The 13,231-nt window shown below is 36.7% G+C and overlaps 1 long non-coding RNA gene across 1 annotated transcript; it reads left to right on the top strand.

Annotated features, from left to right (window-relative positions):
- Positions 1 to 12,195: 12,195 nt before the first annotated feature.
- LOC113318190 lies at positions 12,196 to 12,645 on the top strand. The gene is made up of 3 exons (XR_003344312.1): positions 12,196 to 12,309; positions 12,458 to 12,550; positions 12,631 to 12,645. It is a non-coding gene; the product is annotated as an uncharacterized LOC113318190 (long non-coding RNA).
- Positions 12,646 to 13,231: the final 586 nt, after the last annotated feature.

Consider the following 13,231-nt stretch of genomic DNA (forward strand, 5'->3'; position numbering starts at 1 on the left):
GTAGAAGAATAGGTTTTGAATCACTTTGAAAGATGTTGTTGCGTCCACTCCATTGTGTTGCCCATTGGAGAGCAGTTTCAGCCCCTCTCAAACTCGCTTGCAAACACAGTTTGTAAACAAGAGTTCCAGACCCAACTAGTATTTCACAGGTCACATACATGGTATGCATACTGTGGTATATCCAGATTTTGATCGTAGTTCTAAAACTCTCGATAATCGACTTTAAACATCCATAGAAAAACGACAATGGTAATCTAACACATACCACTCGCTTCAAGCAATTTTCAAATGATTATTTGATCAATACGAAACATCCAGAGTTAACATCAAATGAATGTTTCACACAAATCATGAAAGATGTTCAAGGTAATTTTCACATGATCAACTTGATTTAATATTTATTTTCCAATAAATGAATTGTTCATAACCAAAGTTGTCAAGTAAATGATGAAGCATTCTAAACTTTAAACTCATATTTCGATAATTATATTAACGAGATATACTCGACTCGAAATTCCAATGCATATGCTATAAAGTCTATATAGCTGTACGACTTAGTCTTATTAAGTTCCTCCAAAGTCTTCAGTAGATCATCTTCTTCAAATGGTGAGCGCCATGAGGTTTAATGCTCAATTACGCACTTCTATCCTAGTTCGAGACATAACTATAAGTAGATTAGAAATCAAGACATAGTTTTGATCAAATAAATTTGACAACAAGCTTGAGATAACAACGGTTGCGAGTTAGACCGAGCAATGTTGTAACACATCTTACCCAACAAAAGTATATCTACTGTTATACCCCGATATTCGGCAGTGGTCGGCCGAATGAAATATCAGTAATTATTGGTTTGTTCTTTCCTAACACCGTGGCCTTTTCAGCACTTTTGGCTCCAGAGTTGGCAGAAAACTCTGCAGTTAAGCGTGCTCGGGATGGCGCAATCCAGGGATGTGTGACCTCCTGGGAAGTTGTTGTCGGATGACCGTAGCTACTAGAGCTGGCAAACAAGCCCAAAACCCGCGGGTTCACCCGGCCCGGCCCGTAAAAACCCTAACCCGGCTCGGCTGGTTTCTAAACAAGCCGGGTTAGGGTTGGTAAATTGCAGGCCCGTGCACAAACGGGTTAACCCGGCCCGTCCCGCCAAAACCGCGGGTTCAGCCCGTCAACCCGCCCTGGGTAACTTGTGAAGACACGTGGCGTCGCCCGACTCGCCCCTCCCGTGAGTCCTATACGTGTCTGTCTCCCCAACTTCTATACTCTATACGTGTTCTAACTTCTCTACGCGTGGTATAAGAAAAAGAAAAACCTAGATAATTCCCTTTCGTTCGTTTCTCTAATTCTCTGAGAAGTGAACTCTGAAGAACTGTGAAGTGTGAATCTCTAATTCTCAGAGTCTGAAGAACTCTGTCACTTCTCAATGTTCTCATCTTCTTCTTCTTAGCAACCTAAATCAATCGTGATTCGTGAGTCCGTGACTCTTGAGATTAAACATAAATCAATCGGATTCAGTTCATGTTAGCCTACAAACGGAATTTGTTCTTTTGATTTGTGGATAACAAAAGAATCTCAATCATCAAAACTCAAAAGGTATTATTACTTTAATTTGCAGTCTATTTTCTTTTTGGATTGTTAATATAAAAACTTTTCTGATTTTGTGGTCTTATTAATCTAACTATTTGCAGTCAGTCTACCTTTGTGGTCTTATTAATCTGATTTTGAGTTTTTGACTATATTTATATCAGTATATGATTCTAGTTCTCAGTGATTTCGATTTTTGAATGTGTGAGGGTTTGTGTTAGTATAGATTCTATAGAATCATAGATGGATCTTATTGAAATATTGAATACTGATTAAGTATTGTTGTTGAAATTTTTTTTAATGATTTTCTATGAATTGTGTGTGTTGGATTTGATTGATCATTATTTTTTCCCTAATTCTAGAAGGATACTTATTTGAATAGGTTCAATTATACACTACAGAAGAGCATTGTTTGATTGAAATGGAAGTAAAACCCATATGGGAATTTTGATAATTGGGTCCAGGGGGTTTCTAGGATCCCGCAGGGAAATTGGGTTTTGGCTTTATGTGTCTATGTTTGATTAGCTTAAGGAGAAGCTGACAAAGTTTCAGGGAGAATTCACCTGATTGAGAATCTAAGGATATGGGTAGTGCCGTAGTGACTACTAGTTAGGTTATGCTTAATGACTTGTATTTTGTACAAATTATCTGTACTTGGCTAAATCATCTCACTTCTTAGTTCACTTTTGAGATAGGTTTCTTTATTCATCTATCGGAGTACTCTTGTTGTTTGATTGTTTAGAACTCTGTTCGGTGATACTTTTGTTGGTTGATTGTTAAGAGTCTAGTCTTACCAATACTCCAGCAAGAGCTAGTAGGGGAACCCAGTTCAATAACATCTAATGGGTCTGTTTCACAAATTACATACTCTAATTTATTGGCAGTGTACTTAAGATTATATATATGTGTAGTTGTAAGTTGTGTACCCAAATAAATCACATGGACAAGGTCAATGGTTCGCAAAGGGGATGTTTTTTTTCTTGTTTCTCCTAGTTGGCTCCACAATTTTTTGCATATAGTGGACAAGGTCAATGGTTGACTGACTGGTGAAAATTAAGAAAGTGTTTTGTCAATTAGCATGAATGTCTGCAAACTGCAATGAACATTTATCTGTCGGTGGTTCATGTAGGATAACATCCATGGATGACGGTGGAGCCAATAAATTTAGCTGACAAAGGAAAACACTAGAAGGAAGAGGATTGGCCTTTTGTGATAGGATATGTAAGCAGCTAAGCATGGCATCCAGACTGTAGTAGCATCACGATCATGCGGTGAATGCGATTTATAGTTCTGATAACCTTAACTAGATTGAATTCTATTTGCAGAGAGTTTTAAATTTTTCTGTAGCTTTAAATGTTTGAGCAATTCAAGGTGGATTTAAACAAAAAAAATATAGGATGGATGTCTAACTGGGAGTAGTACATGATCTTTTCTTTGCCAAACCCAATGTTCATTTTCAGACTTCTTATATGTCTCATAAAAACATTGAAAGCACCTTTACCTTGCATTTCATTTCTCATCGCATTATATTTGGGAAGGGACCATTAACAATAAATAAGTTTCTTTTTTTTTTGGCAGTGTACTTGAGAACAAATTCAGTGGGATAAGAGAAGGATTCCGAAATAAATATTTATTGGCAGTGTACCTTAAGATAGAAAGAGAGTCCAGCAAGTGAGCATCCAAGGAAGGTTTCTGTCGCAGACACCTGAAAAACAAGTAAGCAAACCAGACTACATTTTTCACCAAGGTGTCTCTTTATACTTGTAGGCTAACATGAACTCATTGAACTGTCAGTCCACTTACAATCATAAGAGGCCTTCTTCCTGATTTATCCATTAAGATTGCACCCAATATTTTTGTTGGTACCTGTTAATCAGTTTGTTATTTAGACTTTAGCTTAGTTTTCTCAAATTCTGAGTATTGTGCTTCTGATACGCTGTTTACGTCTTGTACATGGAATGGCACTGTGTATGTTTCCCTTCCAATAATCGTCGATCAGCCATCTTTTGAGTTTATACTTTATATGGACATTGTTGAAACTTGAAGATGAAATTAGATTTGGCCTGGTTGTGTAGAATTTAGAATGAGCTGATGTTAAGACAGCACTGCAGGTCAGTTGTTGTTGACACTTGACATGTTGTTGTGAATTTGGAAGATGAAAGTTTTTCAAATGTTACATTTTTGATTTCAAATGTTATGACTTGCTTTCTATAATTGAGATATGATAGGGTGAGGGTTTGTGAAAGTAAATGCTTGTTCTTATGCTCACCATTAGGCATAAATATAATGCATCTAACTTATTGTAGTATGCTTCTTTTATTTCCTACAAGTAAGTAAAGTAATGTACTGATTTTTGAGTCTGACCTATTCTTTGTGGCTCCATTATTCTAGGATGTCAAGTGTACAAGAACAGTATAACGATGTTATGAGTAGTGAGGATGACGATGTTGAAATGGTAGATTCTGAGAATGTCTCTGCAACTGTTGGTTGTGCACCTACAGCTATTTCAATTGGAAAGAAAGGAAACAATTCAAAGAAATCTCGACTTAGATCTGATGTTTGGGACTTTTTTGACCGCGTTAAAGAGAAAGATGGAACAGAGAAGGGAGTGTGTAAGGCTTGTAAATTTGGATATAAATATGAAAGCAGCAAAGGCGTAACCTCATCTATGAGAAGGCATGTGTGTCCTCAGCGTCAGTCTAAGGACATAGGGCAGATGATGTTATCTGCAAAGAACGACCAGCTGTCTACCCGCGTACGCAAATTTGATCAAATGAAGTTCCGGGATCTTCTTTCAACATTACTCATTGCAAGAAACGTCCCATTTTCGTTGGTGGAATGGAAAGAATTTAGGGATATATGTGCTTATCTAAATGAGGATGCTAAACCAATATCAAGGAATACTGGGAAAGCTGATGTTATCAAAAGACATAAAACACGAAAAGAAGGTATTCGAAACATGTTGAAACTTGCTCCAGGTATGTTGCAGTCCAGAATTTCAAATTTCGGTGACATGTTTTGTTTCTTACTTTTGTATGTATGAGTGATTGATTATCATAATATTTGCTGATGTATTTGACTTATCCTTGCAGGTAGGATGTGTCTAACATCTGACATGTGGACTTCTGTTACGACTACAGGGTATATAAGCTTAACTGTGCACTATCTTGATCAAAATTGGGAGTTAAAGAAGTATCTTCTGAATTTTTGTGAACTTCCACCACCTCATACAGGTTAAGCACTTAATTCATGACATCTTTTATTTTATCATGTGATATTTATATATTGCTTATTTGCTTTAGTCTTGAGATTTTCCACCACCTCATACAAGTGAATTACTTAATTGGGAGTTTTAACTTTTACCCATTCCACTCTTTGATAGGTGAAAATCTTTCTGCCATGCTATTTGCGATGATAGAAGATTGGGGAATTGAAGATAAAGTATCCAACATCACCTTGGATAACGCTGCAAATAACGGAGCTTGTGCTAGAATTATGCAAAGCAGACTTGTTGCGAAGAAGATCTTGTTTAACAAGGGAAAATACTTTCATGTGCGTTGTTGTGCTCACATCTTAGCTCTTATCGTAAAAGATGGACTTGTGAAGATTGATCCAGCTGTGCTTAAGATAAGAAAGTCTGTGAAGTCCCTTAAAAAGTCTCAAGTAAGAAAACAAAAATTCTTGGACATTGTTGATGCTTTAGGAATGTCTGGAACAAGAAGGGGTATTCGTCAAGACGTGAGCACAAGGTGGGTTTCTACTATTATTTTGTTATACTTATACAGTTAGAGATTGTATTAATGTTTATAGTATACTCACTTGGTGTTGTTTTATACAGGTGGAATTCAACTTATCTCATGTTGGACAGCTGTCTTGTTTATAGAGTTGTTTTTGCTCATTTAAAGGAGGTGGATCCAGACTATGAAGACTGTCCAACTGATGAAGAATGGGAGAAAATTGAAGTTGTCACAAAGTTTCTCAAGACATTTTATGATCTCACGACTTTATTTTCTGGTAGTAAGTATCCTACTTCCAATCTTTATTTTGAAGGAGTTTGTCGAGTTCAGGTGTTACTCAAAAAAGAAAGTACAAATGATATTGATTACATTAGGGAGATGGTAAAAGAGATGCAAGAAAAATTTAACAGTTATTGGACGAACTTGAGTCCTATATTGGCTATTGCACTTGTGTTAGATCCTAGATATAAACTTCATTATCTGAATTTTGCTTACTCCAAGTTGTATCCTGATGTAAGAGTACTAGAAAGAAAAGTTAATGATGTGCGTGATGAAATGAAAAAACTTTATAATGAGTATTGCATCTTTTCAAGAGCTTCTGGAATTGGAACTCAGAATTTGGGTCCTCAAACCGATGGGAATTCTGCCCATCAAGGAAGTGAGTGGTACGAGGTAATTTTGAAGCTTATTTATTACGTACATGTGGTCTTGTATTATTTTGTGTTTTATCTGTGTGTGTTTGTGAAGTTATTGTACTTTATGTTCTTATAGAAGATAACTAGTACTTTGCTCTCATTTCTAACTTCTTTCTTGTTTTATGCAGGAATACGCTGCAGCACAGGAAAATGGTGGTGGTGATCTGCAATCTGACTTGTCAGAATTAGATCTATATCTTAGTGAGAAACATCCTTGTCAACGGAATCCATCATTCGACATCCTAATGTATTGGAAAGGCCAGGAGCAACGATTTCCAGTTCTTTCAAGAATGGCTGGGGACATCTTGTCAATTCCTATTTCAACCGTCGCTTCAGAATCTGCATTTAGTATTGGCGGAAGGGTAATTGATCGATTTCGGAGTTCCTTATTACCTGAAAATGCTGAGGCGGTGATAACAACTCGTGATTGGGACCTTGGAGTTGGTAAGTGCCTGTATTGCATTTAGTTGAATATCTAAATTTCATATTTAACTTCGATGGTGTTTATCCATGTAGGAAAAGAAGATTTGGATGAGTAAAATGGGCTTATTGGAGAAGATGTATTAGGATTTGAACTTGGTGTATTGGAGGATGAGGCATTGGAGGATGGCGAAGTAAGTTCTTATGCGTCTAATTAGTATGCGTAGTTGCATACTTCTTCAATATAAAGCGGGGTAAATATGCAAATTCTGACTTGTTTCTTTTTTTTGTTTGATTTATTTTTGCTTGGAATTACAGATTCATAATAATGATTAGTTGGAGCAACTCAAAGATAGACATGGAAAATGAGAATGTTTTTTGGACAAATTGTTTTTTGGACAGACAGTTATCACAGTGTCTCCAAATTTTGTATAGAAAAGAGATTGGAGATGTTTTTTTGGACAGTTATCAGTTTTTGGTTTAACCACAATATATATTTTGTGCAGGATCTATGGTATGGTAAAATGGTATTACTAGTTATTACGGTATCGATTCTCAAAGGGTATTTTTCTTTGTTGAACTGTGTAATTGTAACTGTGACTGACTGACTGTGTAACTGGTATAATGGTATTAGTATTACTATTAAACAGTTGTTACTTGTTAAGATTTTCAATTTTATCATTTTGTTTCACTAGATTTTTAAATTTTGATAATGTCACTAGTGAATCTGTTGTTGATTGAAAATTTGAAATGAATCTAAATATGAAATGAGTTATGTGAATGTTATGTTAGGTTGCAGCAGTCTTGCCCAGAAAACAGTGAAATGGTGAATACTCTGTAGGACAATTCAGATCTGACATACGGGCGGGCTAACCCGTGAGCCCGCAAGTTCAGCCCGTTACGGGTACGGGTTGAAGAAATGCTAACCCGCGAAGAATTTCCACCCGCGGGTTTCGACCCGTATTAACCCGAACCCGTAACGGGCCAGCCCCGGCCCGCCCGGTTGCCAGCTCTAGTAGCTACACCTGTTAAAAATACCACAGTGCCGGATGACCGCAGTGGCTAAGTGGGGACAGTATCGGCGGAGGGACGAGTCATTACATCAACAACAAACAGAATGACACCGAAGCCACAAAATCTATAACACGGAAGCTTAGAATGTCATCGAAGCCAAAAAAGCCACATACATGAATATCATTGAGTGGCGTCTGGTGGTATACGATACACAAATAATGATATACTTGAGCGGGGTCTGGCTTTTATGGACACGGAGGATAGCATATGCATGAATGACATACGCAAATTATGGACACGTGGACGGACAAACAAACACGAATATCGTTGAGCGGGTCTGGCTTTGATGGACACGGAGGATAGCATATGCATGAATGACATTACAAAATTATGGACACATGGATGAACGGCTTTGATGGACATATTCAGATAGGCGATTTGTTGCAACTGCATATGGTTAGTTTCCTGGTGCTGAACCTCCTTTTCACTACTTAGTTGGTTGTTATAAAGTTTGTTTTCTGCGATGGATGATGTTGTGAAGCAGGCAAAGAGATTGATTGTATCGTATTGTAGAATTCACTTAGGTAATCCAGATATATTTACTGGGAATGGTATGAGTAATGCGACTAAGTTGTCGGTTTATCCATTGCTAGGATTGTTTTATTCTCAACTTTCGAGTTCTCTAGATGCGTTTGGAGGAAGTAGTTGTGATAATACTGACGGTGGATTAAGTTTTCTGCCAGGGTTAACTCCTTGGTTACTGTTTATCCATCTTCCTGTATGCGTCACAAGAGATGTAGTTGTAACGCTGCATGTTCTAACCTCTCGTGGATTTCTTGGGGATGCATGGTTGGGAATTCAGTTTGCTCTCTACTATGTGATTTTAAGCACTTAAGTACTGCAATTTTTTATTTCATTTTACTAGTTGATTAGGATTGTGAATAAAGATTGGTGATCTTATTACTATGGATATTAATCGCTGATTTGCATTAGTGCTAAGGTAGAGTTCATAGTTCGATTGATCAGAAAAAAGGAAAACCTTTGTCATAGTACTTCATTCTATTGGAACGTACATACCTGGATTCAATTGTTATCCGACTCCTCGGGGAATCTTTCTAAGCTTCATTTCTTCTGTTTTCATCTTGGTTTGTTCAATAATTTGGATCTTGCAATTATTTGTGTACTAATTTGTTCGAGTTTTTTCCCTAAATACTAGATAGACAATAATGTTTCTCAAATTCACGGCGACCAGCTGATCTGCAATCTTCCTTCTCAACAATTAAGACTGTCATGAATAACTTATGTCTCTCTATCATGGACGGAGGGAAGTGGGTGCAACTGGGGTCTCTTGCACCCACTGGATTTTGAATTTCATGGAGGGAAGGCTTGAGTTTTGTGTAATTTGAATGGGTTGTGGGTGCAAATACTAGAAACTTTGTATTAGTAAAATGGTCGAAGTGTCAAAACTTGCTTTTTTTCTTTTTCCACCCGAAAAACACTTTCTGAGGTAGAAAACTAAGGAAACAATGATGATCACTTGAAGGACGGTTAATTATTCGAAAATTGTTGATTATCACTTTAAATTTCGTTGATGATCTCCTGAACTTTTGATTCTCCAACTGATACATATAAACTGAATGGTTATGTTATTGAATGATGTACTCAGTCGCTAACCAAACCTTACTTCGAATTTGTTGATTATCACTTCTAAAATTGAGTTTTTTACTAATGCAATATCATATATTGATTATGCTCATGTTCCTTACAGGAACTGCTAGGTATAACAAGCCTCTCGCACTTATCATATTTTTTCTCCACATGTAAATTATTGTGGACAAGCCAAGACACTCATGTTCATGCACATAAGCCATGATCCTGATGATGTTCTAGAAACAGTAAGCAGGCACGAGTTTGCTGAGCGGGTTACTATTGTCGAGCTTGGAGCGGCCAAACAGAAAGTGGAGATGTTAAGAGCTCAAAGAACAGGTTTTCACACTCTCCTCTCCTCATCTCATGCTTCGATTATATTTTTCGATTTTACAATTAAAAATGTATTGGCAAAAGGTTACAGCAAGAGAACATTCCACCTAAATTAATTTATGTTCTCACTTTGAAGATTTCTAGGCTCAAGGCTGAAGGACGCCTTGGCAAGAAAAGATGGGGGAGAATCAGGGAACTTAACACGTTCAGTATCCTCAAGTTCAATTTCCTCCACCCCTGAAATACCACTCACAACAAAGAATAAAGTCTCCACCATTGTTATGTGCTCTTAGCTGTTTCCATGGAATCGCATAGTAATTACCCTCTAAGATCACTAATGTATGTTCTTACTCTCCAATATATTTGTCCAGCGTTAGTATGTTTGTCCTTTAGTTTAATACTAGTTTGCTTGTAGTTTAGTGAATTTTGTTGCATAATGGTTGCATGTATGTATCCGACTTGTACTTCAGGGAGACTCTTACGAAATCTTTAGACTACTCTGGCATGACATGTTGTCGTCGGATGTTGGCATCAATGTGGACGATTCCTTTGCCAAGATTGTGTATTCAAAATGGGATTTACGGTGCGCAAAAGATGTAAGATTTTATACCATGGGAGCTTCCATATTACTTTTAATTGTAGCTTAATTTATTTATTTTTGGCCCCATAGCACATAAGTCTTGGCTCCGTCCCTGCAGTCTATATGTTCTGGAAAACAGTGATACCCAGGACGTGTTCTCAGTTATCTTGCCACAGGTTATTAAGATAAATGCTACAAGGGCTAATATGCAGGTGATTTTCTTTCTTACCTTGAAATATATCTTATCTTCTCAAGAAAATTTATTAAAGCAATGGCCTTAGCAATGAGACACAAGTGAAAAGATTTATCTGGTTGGTTTTTCTTGGCGAGCAATCTAGTTGTTGATGTCGATGTTGTCACTTATTCAGCTCATGTACTGCACGCAGTACATTGTCGTTTTTGTTCCATCTTTTTGGAACTTTATCTGCTAGAAAACCTTTGTTTAAACAGTTAAATTAATTGCTATAGATATGGAATTTTGGTGGTTTATCTGCACAAACAGGTAATGGCACTGATTGCTTATGTGATGGAGTTCGAAGGAAACTATGGACCACATCTCATTACTGTATCTAATGCTGTTTTGGTTAATTGTTGGATTCCCCCACCCAAGGCCCAAGATGTCTAAAAGGTCAGGTACTTGTTTTCATATTCTGAAAATTATTATGTTGATTTTTGTTTTCCCCAAAAGTGCTAATTAGTAAAGATGAGATGAATTTTTAAATCGAAGATGCGCCCTCTTACTGCACTTTGTTAGAGGTGCATTTAATATTTAGCTATATTTAGATTATATATACTGGGAATATAGATTTTATTTTTACTTAGTAAATATTGGGCATAAAATCTTTTTAGTTGTGGAAAAAGTCTTTTACTAGTCCGCCAAAAGAAAAAAGACATTCCGCCAAAATTTTCATGATATTTCAAAAACTCCTACAAAATTTTCATTTAGTGGCCATACTCGTCGGATAACTGATCACATTTCCCTTTTTATCCTGAAACAAAATCTCTTTTCATGTATAACAAAAAAAAAACTCAAGTACAAAACCCTAATTCTGAACTTGAAAGAGGTAACTGTCTTAACCTTTGATTTTGATCTTCAATTATTTCTCTTGATCTTAATTATTATAAGTGGAAATCAGTATCCCTAATCTCTCATCCTAACTATCAGTATCCATAATCTCTCCTACCAAAACAGAGATTTGTTTTGGGTTTGTGGTCAGTGACTCAGAACTGGTATTTGGGAGAGTTTTTTGTGCTGAAAACTTGAGAAAAAAAATCTTGTGGTGATTTATCAAAGTTTCTCTTTAACCTTATTTCTTCAATTTTTGTTTTTTAGTCTCTGGTTTTCTTTTATGTTATTTTGGTTCTTTTATTAATTTGATTTTTGAGTGTCTACTGTTCTTTCTTCTTAACCTTGATGCTTCTGGTTTATTTTCCTTTCAGTTTGTTGATCATCTACTTTTTGTGTTCCATTATCAGAAGTACTACCAATTTTAATCAAGGGATAATGGCACCAGGTGGAGTTAGACCCCCTCGCACATCACACGCAGCCTCTCAGTTGTCACGCACTGGTAATTGAGTTAATCACATACCTACAAATTATTTTCTTGGAATTATTTTGTTCATTTTCGGCAAACGCAGTATTATCTAACTCCCATATCTCTTGAAAAATAGATCTGCCAAAGATTAACAAAGGAGGAAGAGGAGATGCTCTTAATGCAAAGCTTAATGATCACCTAAGGAAAAAGAACGAATAGCCTACAGTAACGATCAAACCAGGTAAAAGATTCCAACTGGGGATTGGGACACTGAGTTCCAAACTGAAATAGGAATCATCGTCAAAAAGTTTGCACCGTGGTCGACTCGCCCCAAATGGAAGTCAATTGGAAAATCAGATCTGAGGAAATTTTATGATCTCATATTGGTAATCATATATTTTTTTTTGAATCATTTTAGTGTCCCTACTACTCTGTTCTTCTAATGTCCCTACAGTTATGTTCTTCTTGCACAGACTACGGCTTTATTAATTAGAACTCTCTTTGCATAGTTTTTTTGTTGTTGGTGCTAACAGAAATTTGTTTGGTGATTGTGAACTTAGGAAAAATTCAATATTGATCTACATATAGTACGCATTCAGAAGGCGATCAACACAATGCTAGCAAATGAGTACAGACAGTTTAGATGTACTCTTCACAAACACTACCTGCAGTACAAACAAGATGGAACAGAACGGGAAAACCCGCATCATCAGGTTAAGCAGGAGGATTGGGAGAAACTTTGCACTTGTTTTGAGTCTGATGAGTTTCAGGTAATATTGGTGTTCGATCCTTGTTGTATTTATAAGATTTATTTGTGGTAGTCATATTGGTGGTGTTCAAACTTCAGTACTAGTCGTATTTATGATATCTATGTGGTATTCTTTTGCATTGAACTGTCTTCTTTGGATTTGAATGCAGACAGGTAGCACTCAAGGTAAAAAAAGTCGAGAAGCGAATACAACCATTCATTGTACAGGGTCAAAACCTTTTGCCCGCTATAGAGAGGAAATGGTAATTGTGTTGTCTCTGTTACTCTTTTATAAGTTTATGGTTAATATTGTATCTAATTGTTTTTGTGGGGAAACCTTCAGTGTGATCCAGAAACAAGTGAAGTTGTTGAACAAAATGAATCCTACAAGTTAACCCACTGCAAAAATGATGTTTGGACCTGTCATACGGCTGAGGAAAACTATGTAATACAAGGATTTTCGTTGTGATTTTCTTTTAAGTTTTTTGTATGAGTTATTATTTAGTTTTAGTATATGTTCAGCTATTTATTGTTAATTATTGTGTAGGGAAAAATGCTTGAACTCCAAGCTGCGCATACACCTGAAGGTTCAACACCCTTGACCGATGCTCAAATATGTGAAGAAGTGCTAGGTGTAAGATCTGGTTATGTCAAGGGTCTTTGTCATGGGTATGAAAAACCTAGCTCCTCTGGTATTGAATATAATGCGGAGTTAGGCGAAGCTCTTAGGAGGGCAGATGAAGATGAGAAGAGAAATAAGGAACTTGAAGAAAGAGTTGATGAGCATAATCGCACAATATATGGGCTGGTAACTGACACAATGGATATAAGAAGAATGTTGCTTGAAATGCAGGGAAATCGTCAAAGTACTCCTGAGAACCGTCAAAGTACTCCTAAGAACCATCAAAGCACCTCTTGAGATGATTGTTAAGGGACCACCAGTT

This window comes from Papaver somniferum, chromosome 10 (assembly GCF_003573695.1).
Source record: "Papaver somniferum cultivar HN1 chromosome 10, ASM357369v1, whole genome shotgun sequence".
NCBI lineage: Eukaryota > Viridiplantae > Streptophyta > Magnoliopsida > Ranunculales > Papaveraceae > Papaver > Papaver somniferum.